Here is a 9,469-nt window from a genome sequence, read left to right as displayed (position 1 = left end):
TTTTTGTAAGTCTTTGGTATGACTCGGTCGGGGATCGAACCCTTGTAACGAAGCCTGCGTAAACGAATTATGTGGACTTTACTTACAAAGTGTACGGAGAGGGAGTTTAGGACCTAAACTCTGTTTCAAACGTAGTGTTGATGTTAGAGGGAAAAAGTACTTGTGTGTGCAATGTGATGGTAAAATTACAGAGAGCTGAAAACATATTAATTACAGTGTTTCCATTTACACACATTTGTGTTACAGGGACGCACGCCTGAGAAAATTGTTTCACACGCTTTGTTGCCGTGCGTTTATTTTGATGCAAATCATTCGCATAATGGGATCAGGATTTATTTAATATCCAAAGCTTTGGATGATGGATGGCATCGTGTATACTTCGAACATAGGCATAGACTGGTTCTTTGCTTTTGTTTGCTCTCTGTGTTGCACACCTGTATTCGTATAGCGGACAGCAACGCAGGTAGCATACGAAACAGGGAACCAGACTAACAATGACAATGTTATTACGGAGTAGCTTCCCATATCTCATGCGGTTTCCATCGAGCTCTTTATGATGTCGTCTAGATGTTTAACGTCAATGCTTGTTCCACTAGAAATTGATCTCTCTTACAGAACGTCCATTTTTGACAACACTGATAATAATGACAAGGTCATAAAAAGCGCTGAAGACTATCTCGCCAGATTTGCAAAATAATTGTTTAGACAAATAATATTATTATATTAAATGGAGCAAAAAGAATTTGTACAACATCTTATCATCAAGAATGATGACGCATCATGTGATGGTGTAATCAGGATCTGTCGAAAAAAAAACAAAGTTGCTAATGTCACTAACGCTGGCTATGTCATGGTTAATACTAAGGGAATAAACATTATTCCTGCCATTAATTTATATACGAGTGTTTCATGGGATTAATCGAGAAGTGTCTTGTGATCGGTCATATTAATGGGCGAAAACTCGATAACTCATCAAATAATTTACAAGCTGTTACACAAAGTCAGAACAGCTAATTAGGAAAAACCAGTGAACATTAAAAAGTTGCAAATATTATTAAGTCTGTAAATACAAAAACTGGCGAAGAAATAATATTTCAATCAATGAATACAGCTGGATAATATTTTCTATATTAACTCACGTACGGTAAAACGTGTCGCAGATAATATTGCCAGATCGGCTTTTTCGAAAAAAATATAAACAAAAATAATATTTCATTATTGTTGAATGGATATAAATCTGTCAATCTAAGCTCTCTCTGGTAGAGTAATTATGTGGTTATCCCGCTTTTTACTGTGTAATTTACCGCATTATCTTTTGTCATCGTAACTAATTATATACAAATATGCAATAATATAACCATCTGAGTGATAATTAGTATCAGTGAAGTAATATAATTTTGTTGTTGTTGTTGTTCTAGGGATTAACGCCATCTTTCAGCACAAGATAGGTTATACATGGCGGCCAGTATAACTGGTGGAAGAAAAACCCTGTAAAACCCAGGGAAGAACCACCGACCCACGAGAAGCTACTGGCAGGCTTTCCCACTTACCCACTCTAGCCGAGCCTTGGACTCGAACCCATATAATTTTGTAATAGCTCATATTTGTGAAAGGATATTCAAATTTTCTAATTTCTAATTATATAACGATCTTTGAAAATAATAATGCTATTTTTTTTTTGGGGGGGGGGAATTAAAAATTCAAACATAAAAGTATAAAAAAATTCAACTTGATCCTGAAATTATTTTATCTGAGATTTTGATTCATGACAAACACGAAAATTCGAGAATAGATATACACTACCAACACTGTATTGATTCGTTCTGTGATCGCATCCTTAGCTACGGTCAAAGATACAGATGTAAAAAGAAACGTATCTCTATCACGCGATGGAAATAATGAGATCCAAATTGGCTCTCGAATACGAAACAATAAAGATTATTAAGACGTGTTTAATGCAGTTGAGAAAGATTAGGTCAAATCGTGAAATTGAAAGGCTATCATTAGTGATTGTGAAAGTGCTGTCAGTGACTGTAGTAACAACGTCACTAAGGGGGATTGTGAAAGTGACAGTAGTGACACTGATGAAAATAAAAGTTATGGCAACTGGGGTGAAAGTGAAAGTTAATATTTATTCAGATTGGTTTTCTGAAATATTTATTCAGATTATAATATTTATCCTTGCCTTTGTCAAGGGATTCAGATTACTTTTAAAATTCTACCTGATTATTAGTATGATATAATTTTTTCATTTTGTGCAAGTTGTGCATGTACATATTTGTTTTTCAGTATTATTAAAAAGGCCAGCAATTGTTGCAGCTGAAACACAAATTTTACAACTTCTGGTGATGTCATTATTATTGTTGATAATATTATAAAAAATACGCCGGTTCTAGCAATAGCATCAGACGCCGAATAAACCATTACGTCAACAACAACTACACGTCTGCGATATTTTTGTTTACACTTACTGTATATTCGTCAACGATATTTGTTAAGCTTGTGTTGCCATTTACGTGTTTCATTGTATTGAAAACGCTGAAAGTTGATTGGAATGCTCATTATATTTCAAGTAGGTGGGAATTTAGGTACTAATTCAAGACACCAACAGTAAATCAAGCCGAGTTTTGTTTCTTCGGGTTCTACAGCAAATGGTTCCTTGTCGTTTTCCTCCAACGACAATAACAAAGATACAGAGGATCAAGTTAGTGGATAACGCTGTGAAATTATGGTAGATATTGTAAATGTCGTAAGTCCAAGTATTGTATGTACCGGTAACCTCAGCGCAATGTTTGATAGATTTTTAAGTGGTGACCATAATGCTTGTCAAGACGCTACGGTATACACTGAACTGTCGGTAATTTTTTTTTATGTCAACGAGTTAATATCAACAAGTGGTGGACTTCCATAAAATTCATAAATGGAGCTATTTATGTTTCTACGAAAATTCATAAACAATTGAACATGATTAGAATAATAATTCTAAATGACGTCATTTCATTATTAACTGAAACTAACGCGTTCATCATTGTTTTTTTTATCGTCCACGTATTTCTTCGTTACAGCGTCATTATCTGATTTTTGATTGTTTGGCGTCATTGAAGTGTAAGAAGTTCTGTCAGCGATAGTTTATTCGGATCACTTGCGATTTGTTTTTAGTAACATTTTTATTCCACATTTATCTTCTGATACTGATTGTAGTTTCTTAATCTGACCAGACTGACACTAACATGATGATATGACATTATAAATTTCGTCAACGATTTAATTACACCTTTTCTACTGTGGCATCAATAACTCTCATTCGTCCACCAAGACATTCAGGTAACATTTTATTTATCGCTGAATATAACAGCAATTGCTCTGTAGCCAACAGCGGGTAGCCGAGCTATCCGAGCTCGGAAGTGTAATTCAACGACAGATTGCTTGAATAAAATGGAAATGTTTCAACGAAAAATGAAAGATCGGATATAATGTTGCGCAATCCCGCTGAGATATCTGCAAACCAGAGTCACTACTCTGATCACGACCCATGAATGTCATCAAACGATTATATACACGTGCAGTATGACTGTGTTCAAAATTCAGCGACATCTCTTCAGAAGGTCCTTGACGTCCGTTTATTCTTAAAGCAACTTCAGAAACTCCAAGTGAGTCAAATATCATTGGAACTTTTTTCTAGAGAATCTACTCTGTCATTTTTCTGAAATGTGATGCATATTTGTCATGGTGCTGGCACTCCCTGCTGTGATGTTATCTGCCCTGTGACTAACACAGCATCATTACTTTGCATACTATCTGTGATCATTGTCAACCATGATAATAATGATTTATCACCTGGGTCCATAAAAGAAAGTAATTTCTGTTCTTCAGCAGCGATGGAGTCCTTATTGGCTTCCACAGCGACAGTTTTGTTAGTGTTACCTGACCGACAACGACGATAGCATCACGCCATATTGCATCATTGTTGGTGGCTTTTCTGACAAGTAGTATGGTGTGTTTAGCGCCAAATATAACCTTTGTAACATGTCTTCAAGATCCAAAGATATGAGACAGTGGAATTGCGCATGAACACTCTTCACCACCGTTCAACGATGTTCAACGTGTTGCGAATCCCAAGTTGAAAGTTTCATTCATAGGTGCAATTTCAGTTTCAGCAGCATTTAGTGTTACATTTCTGTTTTCTGGATGATTGTTGCATCCTTTGCTAATATCATTGATGGACTAGCTGATCTTGGGTAATTATCGTTGTATCTTGCGAGGCCAAGTTTGGTCGTGGCAAAGTCGACGTTTTCCAGGCATGATTCAATATTTCCCCCGTCAATGATGTATATGGCGCGGTTAAATAACGCCATGACACCATTATTAACAGAACTAACTCGATCACCAATTCAGAACGCTGTATCTTCTGCTCTCAAAAGTCTGCTAATGATCTCAATAAATGTCTCAGCGGTTAAGAAATATCTGCTTGTATCCTGAACCTGTAATTCAATTCCTCCTCGTGTGTTAGGTACACATGCGTCATAAGAATAATACTGATAATCACGCACAGACTCATCTTTGAGAATTGGTGCGTCCATGTCAAATGCTGGATCAGATACACGTTTAAACATTTTATAATAATTGGTATCGTCTAACATGAAGACCACTTCCCGGCTATAACGCTTGCAGTTATTTCTTTTTCTTTTTCTGACTGGGGTGCGTCAACCAACTCTGCTAGTTTTTGATTTGCAGCTTGGTTTATTATTTTACTTACATTTTCAGGCATAACTTAAGTGCTGGGTAATTTTACTGGCTGAAGTTTTCGTCGTATTAATCGTGCTAGTCTATCCTTGATTGCTGAGAATGCTTTCCTAGCAACATCACCAACAACACCAATACCTTTATCACGAACAACGTCAATAGCTTTCATTGATAATTGTTCTGCAATAGGTATTGCTTCTGTGGCTATCCTTCTAAATAAACTCTGAACATTATCACCAAGTCCATCACCGTAGGTAACTTTATACGTAGGTAATCGCGAATGTATCACCCTGACTATGATCGGTCCACGTTGAGCATTATGTACGGTCATCTTATTTTATTGTCACTGATCTAATTACATACCCTCCATCGCTGTGATAACCATCAACGATAACATCAATGTGAGATCAATAAACATTATTATCCATGATACCTTCTGTAAATAATCTTCCACAAATATCAGATATATCAATAATATTTTCTGGAGAATTATTTCCAACAAGTATCCCTCCAATCAGAACCTCTAATCATTCAACATCTACAAGAACAGTATGAGGACATGTAGTAATAAGACCACGTCCTCGGGTAGCAAGACCACTTCCAGTTTCTCCTTCTTCCTCACTTATATTTTTATCACCATCTTTCTCCCATTCTTCTGCGACTGATTTCCATTTGGCTTCTTTCTTACTTGATGAAGAACGTAATTGCTTACTTCGTCTAATTTCTCTAAATTCCAGATCTTCTTCTCATTGTTTCCTTTCTCGCTCAACCTCTTTAAGCATAGACTTCATTTCTTTTTCTCTTAGTTTCCTTGATTCTCTGGCTTTTTCAAGTTGCGGCATCATGTCGTCTTCTTTTTGTCTCCTTTCTTGTCTTTTTTGTTCAATATGATCATTTACTTTCTGGTTAAAGATGTTAAAATCAATAATATCCGATCTACGGAGCATTAGTAGCGATACTATATTCATCCTGAATCCAATCGGTAGCTTTTAGAATATTAATATATTCAGGGTTCACATAGTTTTCTATTTCACGATGTTCAAACGCGGTAATATCAGTTACTTTGCCTCGGTTTTCGATATCGGCAGTCTATTCAGGCGTGAATTTATCTATAATTTTAGTTTTGACTCTTGGCAGAGGTTATGGTTGAACTTCAGGTTGCGGTTGAGGAGGTTATTGGGGTGGTGGTTGAGCTGCTTGAAGACGGTCAGCAATCTCAACAGGCAATGTTTCAAGAACTTTTTGAGTCGCCTCATTTGCTGTAAAAATGTAATTGTTGGTTCGACACTTGGTTTAAATAATTGTTCTGATACCTCTGTAAATTCCACCTGAGACTCTTGACGAGCTTGTAGTTGCTGTTTGACAGAACCACGTAAAGAAAGAAACTTCTGTATTGCTTCTAATCTTTCTCTAATTAATCTAGCTGTATAGGATTCCATTACTGATATAATAATGATTTAATCACTCACACCCATACAGCAGCAGAGAGGGTGTGACCACAAACAACTATTACGGTGGGTAAACAAAAACATTATACAAATTTTGAAAAACAAAAACGACAAAGATAAAGTAACAAAAGTAATAAAATAAACTAACCTAATTAGAGAAACCTTCGGTCAGTCAGAGACTTTGGTTTGACGTTATTGACCTTATTTTTTCATGTTCGTAGGAAGCTTTATATTTAAGAAATGGACCTTTCAGCAAGTGGTCTGTTCACCCTCTCTGCTGCTAATATATTTGATCTTATTTTGCACTGAATCAATTTTCATTTTAGATTTTAATAATCTTTATCGCGTCATGTGTAGAGGTATCTACATTTTAGCTATCGAAGCATATTTAGGCGTGTGTAGTTTAAATAAACTGTAACAAAAATCAGTAGAAAAACAATCACTATCCTTGCAGATTCATAAGTCAGTAGCTCGCCCCACCGTTTGTGTCGAATGTAAACTTAAAATAAAATTGTCCTTACTCCAACTAAACTAATACCAATGTTCGTCTGCATTGTAATCTACTAGTCTCTAACTAATATGCAAAAGTTAGTTTCAAACCCTAAAAATGTCTACATAAACCTATTTTCAGAATATTTAATCGAAGTCTGGAAATTATATTATCGCATTTTATTTAAAATAACATTATTCTATCTTTTTGAAATTTTAGTTGTTAAAAATGTTAACTAGGTTTTGGTATTTTTAATTAAAAAGAACATTATATAATCGTTTGGTATTTGATATTTTAATTAAAATAACAATGTTATATAATTTTGGGATTTTAAATAAAATATACAACTTTTATCGATAGTTTAGGTATCTTAATTTTAAACTACATTAATTTGTAATGTTTGTATTATATGTTAAACAACATTAATTTATAGTATTTGTATTTTATTTTAAACAGCATCATTCTAAAGGTTCGGTAGTTTAATTTAAAATAGCAGTGTTCTATAGTTTTGGTATTTTGTTTTTTATGGATGCAATTACTTTGACACTCATCAAAATAAGGTCTCCGTTCCTTGAAACTTTAATCTGAATGGAATGCCTTTCAGCGATAAATGCAAATGCAATTTGTTTTCAAGAATTTGTTGCTTTCATCACCGTTTTTGGTTTCCTAATGAAGAGTCATAAATCTGATGAGAATTTATCTCTGATAATTTAAAAAATCATCTCCAGTCTTTGAGCGTTTTCAGAGAGCAATAACATTGTGAAATGTTGTATGTTAATATCATACTTACACCTATTACTTTAACTGCGAGTCATCCTTTTTCCTGCAACCTAGGGCGTATTTACGCGATATAGCATAGCCGTTTGTCCTCTGACACTATCGTTATTCAGACTGAAGATTACTTTTAATTTTTGACGGTTAAGCGCTATAAATCTTCTAGGCTATAATCAATATACTTCACACGTTCAGACATTTTGATTGTTTGTAAATCTCGATGCAGTGAGCACCTCGTTTTGGATTTGCGAGACTGCGACATAATACCAGAGCGTAATTTTCAGGTATTGTGAAACTGGCTCATTTCTTATAATTGTGAACATAAATGTACCTATGACTGGATCTCCAATCGAATGACACAACTTCGTAAGCCTTAATTTAACGCATGTTATTAAAACTCTGTCGTTTAAAGTTGTGAAATTTATTGGTATCATTGTCTTTCAGCCATGCAAGAAATAGACAGAAGTAAAGTTCAAACTTCTATAGAGAACCAGAGAAAGAATACATCCTCTTTACTTCTACAGGAAAAATGGAACTCGTACATAGCCAGGTTGAAATTTCCTTTGCTAGAGGATGACTACGCATGTGCACAAAGACCCGATCCTCTAGATGCACCGATGATCACAAGTCCAAGTGAAGAGATAAAATCAGTACTCGAAGTGAATCCATTTCTGTCAGAAAAAACGATGCACAGGGGAGAAGATTTGCAATCAGATAAAGTTTTCCGTTGCCGAGAGTGTAGAAAGACTTTTAAGCGGTCCTCCACCCTGAATACTCACATGCTAATTCACTTAGACGTAAGGCCTTACCCATGCCAATATTGTGGCAAGAGATTCCACCAGAAATCTGACATGAAGAAGCACACGTACATCCACACAGGTAAGATATACCAGGGAACTACATATTCCGTATAAAGCATACACGTCTTTGTATATAAATCCAGAAATATTTGGCAGCTCCCAAAATTGCACCTTTGAAAAATTAATGAAACCTTAAGAATTTCTTATCAAATTTTAATTTTGATAGTTTGAGCTCCATAACGGTTTAAAAAGTGTATTTGGAAGCATTGTAAAGCTCTGCCACTTAACAATCTTCAAGATCTATGACACAAACTTATGTTTAAAATATAGGAAAACCTACTCTAAAGCCACATCTACATATCTACTTTATATATCAAACACTATTTAACGACATACAGAATAGTTTCTGATCTATTCTGGTAAGAATCAAATGGTTAGCCTCCAACAGCATGCAGATCGAAACTGATCGCATACGGTTACAACCCATACGTAGATAAATTGATAAAGCAATCATAATAAACTGATTTTCAATTAACTGCTACATTTCCTGGAAAAGCTGTCGAAAGCTTTTGATGGTTTATTTGCAGTTAGAACTTTGTAGGTGGAAGAAAGGAAGGACAAAATGATGGCATTGAAACCGAAGGTGGTATTTTAGGGCTCCTGAGCTTCAATCAAGAAATATACATTGATGAACTATATTACCATCTGACAATCTTTCATCACACATATTATTATATTATTGCAAAAAAAAAAAAAAAAAAAACGGGATTATAAGCGTACATATTCGGACTCTCATCAGAAACTGGAAGCAATGACTTTAAAATGAATACATCTGTGTTCAATAATTATGTTATTGTTGTTATTTTTGTTGTAGGATTTAACGTCATTTTCAGCGCTTGATAGGCTATACATGGCGGCCAGTATTAATGGTGGAGGAAGAACCCTGTAAAACCCCGGAAAGAACCATCGACCCACGAGAAGCGACTGGCAAGCTTTCTCACGTACCCACATTGGCCGAACTGTTCAATAATTAAAAACGATTCAATCAAACCTGTGTGTTAAATTAATAGTTACTTTTTAATCATCATTACTTACAAAAATATCTGCCCATATTGACCACGACACACGTGTTTCATAATCATCTGCATACGGCAATATGAAATGTCCATATTAATCATTATGTATATCACGCAATATAAAATAATCTGAACTAA

The sequence above is a fragment of the Sinohyriopsis cumingii genome, chromosome 17, assembly GCF_028554795.1.
Source record: "Sinohyriopsis cumingii isolate HCF-2022 chromosome 17, ASM2855479v2, whole genome shotgun sequence".
NCBI lineage: Eukaryota > Metazoa > Mollusca > Bivalvia > Unionida > Unionidae > Sinohyriopsis > Sinohyriopsis cumingii.
Note: the sequence above shows the minus strand (reverse complement) of the source record.